The sequence below is a fragment of the Trichechus manatus genome, unplaced genomic scaffold (genome assembly GCF_000243295.1).
Source record: "Trichechus manatus latirostris isolate Lorelei unplaced genomic scaffold, TriManLat1.0 scaffold00061, whole genome shotgun sequence".
Taxonomy (NCBI): Eukaryota; Metazoa; Chordata; class Mammalia; order Sirenia; family Trichechidae; genus Trichechus; species Trichechus manatus.
Genome location: NW_004443997.1, coordinates 11013158 through 11017014, shown reverse-complemented (window position 1 = coordinate 11017014; position 3857 = coordinate 11013158).

Genomic DNA, 3857 nt, shown 5'->3' with positions numbered 1-3857 from the left:
GCACACCTGCTGAGCATTGGGAACGTAGGAGAGGGCATATTAGAGCCTTGGAACCTTGGATGACTCCATGACCCCTTCTAAGCCTCAGTTTCTTCCTCTGAAAAATGGGGGATAGCAGACCCTGCCATCTAGGACCATTGCAAGGAGTAAATGAAGTCCTGTGTGTACATAGCTCAGCCCAACCCCTGGCACACAGTAAATGCTTATTAAACATTAGCTATTAGGGCATGTTAACCTCTCTGTGCCTCAGATTCTTCATCTTTAAAATGGAGTTAAGTGAAAAATATATGTTATTAGAAAATTTCCTGACATCCCTCAAGTCCTCTCTCTATTATAAATAGTCACTTGCCCAGTTCTGCTCCCAGCTCCCTCTTCCCGTGTTGGTACTACAGTGAGGTCCTTCATCAAGCCTCCCACTCAAGGCCTGGGACCACTGTAGGCCCCCTCCGCCAACCTCAGACTCTCAAAACTTCAAGGGATCATAGAGCCCACATGCTCCCTTCCTTCCATGGTGCTGGAGTTAGGGTCTCAGCTGGGCTTAGAAGCCCAGGTGTCCTGGTTTCCAATCTAGTGCCTTTCCACCTCCTCCACTCTGCCCTGGCTGTTCTCCCTCTCCTAAGGTAGAGGGAAAAAATTTCTGATTGCTTGAGGAAAAAAGAACTTATGGAGAATGAAGGAACGTTACCAGGTGCCTGGAATCTGCTCTGGGTGGAACCCAAGCAGAGAAAACCAAAAACCAAACCCGTTACCATCAAGTCAATTCTGATTCATAGTGAGCACCTGGTGTATTTGAACTGCTGACCTTTTGGTTAGCAGCCATAGCGCTTAACCACTACACCACCAGGGTTTCCAAGCAGAGAAGCGACCTGCAAATGAGAAGGGGGCGGGAAGGGATTTCTGGCTCCTGGGTGGGGCCCTGGAGGCTCCTCGCTGTCAGTCCAGCATATGTCCCCACTCTCAGGCCCAAACTGCAGCTACCCAACTCCTAGCCAGCAGCGGGAGCCCCCCTTCCTGTCTGTATCCCCAGTCCTCTGGAGCGCTGCAGACGCACTGAGGCAGGAGCTCCTTCTGGCCTGAGAGCCAGGGAGGGTGAGGAAGGTGAGGGGAAGGGAGACAGATGGGCAGAGAACAGTGAGAGGAGGTGGGAGAGAGACAGAAACGCAGAGTCAGAGACGAGAAAGGGAAGATGAGGTAGAGAGAGGGTCAGGTGCTAGAGAGGAGCCTGGTGAAGGTGGAACTTCTCCCCAACTTATCACTCCAACTAGTTCAAATAAACTTCAGTGAGAGCAGGTAGGAGAGAAAGAGAACAGAGACAGGGAGAGAGAGAGAGGAAGCACTTGGGCAAAGGGAGGATGGAGAAGAGCGAGATAGACAGACACTAATAGATGGACAGAGAGACTGGGAGGGGCACAGAGGGGAGAACAGAGGAAGGAGAGAGACAGACAATGACAGAGGGAGGGAGACATTGAGAGAAAGAGAGACAGACAGTCCAGGTGGGAGTGGAGGCTGGGAAGACAAAAATCAAGCAGCAAGCAGGGTCAGGACCAGACACAGAGAAGCAGAGATGCAGGTCAACAGAGGCAAGAGACAGACAAAGAGAGAAGAAACCAAAGGCAGGGAGAAGAGACTCTGGGCAAATAAGGGACGATAAGGAAGGAGAGTGGAGAAGGAATGGCCTAAAGGAGACACAGGAAGGGGGACTGGAAGCCTGGAAGAGCCCAGCAGCCCCGCCCCTGCCCTCCTGATGTATTACTTAACATGCATATAAGATTATCTAGCACAGTATAAATGCCTCCATTAAATCATGATTGAGCTCCTCAGACCGACCAATTCCCGAAGCAGCCTTCAGCCCTCAGGGAATATGGTTTTCAAAACCATATAAAGCATCAGATACCAGCAACTTAGGAGATAAGTTATCATTCATTAGGGGTTTCCAGGGGCCCCCTACAAGGCCTTTGGGGTGGTGGGGGAGGAGTGTGTGGCTGAGGGCTTGCATTGCAATGGGAAAAAGACGGTTCTCTCCTTGCCATTGGCTTTGAATAGAAGCCTCCCTCCTCCTCCGGCAAGAAATGCCACTCAGACCCACAAGGGAAGTCTGGTTGGTAGGGTCCAGTTGGCCAAGAAGAAGTGGGAATCCCCTAGAGTTTTTCAGATTCCCAGAGTGCATTTGGCCAGATGGGGAGGGGTTGCACAATTTCCTAAATGTTCCCTGTGGAAAGACAGGGGTGGGGACAGTGCCCACTCCCCGCTCCTCTGCAGACCAGGCAGCAGGGCTAGGAGGACAGACATCCATGGGGTAGAGACAGTGGGGAGCAGCCCCCACTATTCCTGGGAAAGCAAATCTTGGTTCAACCAGGGGAGGCTGGTGAAATGGAGGGTTAGATACTAGCGAGGAGTCTGATTCAGGTAGAAGCTCTCCCCAGCTCATCGCTCCAACTAGTTCAAATAAACTCCAGCTCATCTGCCCTCTTACTCCACCTCCTTCCTTACTCGCCTCCTAGGCTTCTGAGAAAGGTATTTTAAAGGGAACATTTTAATGGTAGCTAGCAAATAAAAGGATTTCTATTCCTTTTTTCTTTTCTTTCGTTGCAAAAGCTGGTGTTTGCTTTGCTTTAACAAACAGCTGATAGAGTTTGCTTTAAAGGAACACTAAAAAAAAAAAAATTGTACCCACAGGGCAGGCCAAGAGTTAACAGCCAGCTTGCTTGTCTTTGTGAGTGTGTGTGTGTGTGTGTGTGTGTGTGTGTGTGTTTAGGCCTCCGAGCTGACTTGTGGTAATAAATGGACATGCTTCAGGTGTGGAAAGCTGGGAGGGGCCGAGGGAAGAATGCTCGGACAGATTTACACCTGTCCCTACAGCTGCCGCCGACAGCACTTACGGCCTCCAGAAATGACCCTTGGTGCCGACTTGTCTGGAAGCTGTCACTGTTAGTTCTGAAGCAGGAATCTTCAAGTGGACCAGAGGGCCAGCCCGGCTCACCCTCTCCAGCCCTGTCGCTGTCCTTGAGTGCTACCCCATCGAGGCAGGCTGGCTGCCTCCTGTCCCCCCCCATAAAAGACACAATTTAGTTTCAGAGCTTGAAAAGAGATTAAAATTTTAAGGAAAATCCTTGAAGGATGATGTGATGTTAGCCATTCGAGACATTCAGTTTAGGAGATTATTGAAATGAAGTGTTCTATAGCTAGACATGTAATTTAACTGGAACATAATTTCTGAAAATTGAATCTGGTTAGTCAATGTTTTTATTTTTCCCTTTGCAATTACTTTTGTTTACCTATCTTGTATCAGTTATTGGGGCCAGAAGTTGAGCTGGAACAAAGTATGCTTAGGGCTGTGTTTTTTTTCCCTTTGTCTCTATGCTGAGGCTTTCTAGGTTGAAAACTGTCTCTATATTATCATAACAGTTTCACTAGGATAAGTACTAACTCAGATCCTCAATACGGTTAATTCTCCAATTTAATTCTATATCATCTGGTATTATTTTATGCCCTCAAACAGTTCACAACAAAATTCAGGAGCAGATCTGACTCTAATAGGAGATGCCATCTGTTGGGGGATAAAAGACACCCCTCCTCCCCCAGGTTATATCAACTCTTTTAATACTTTAGAACAAAGTGAGATTTTAGATTTCTTTTTAATGTTTAATTATGTAACTTTTTAAAAAAGTTATTGTGTTTTAGGTGAAAGTTTACAGCGTAAATTAATTTCTCATTAAAAAATTTATACAGAAATTGTTTTGTGACATTGGATGCACTCCCCACAATGTGTCCCCAAAATTTTCCCCCTTTCTCTTTCCATCTTGGTTCTCTGTGTCCATTTGTCTAGTTTACTTGTCCCTTCCTGCCTTCTCGTTTTT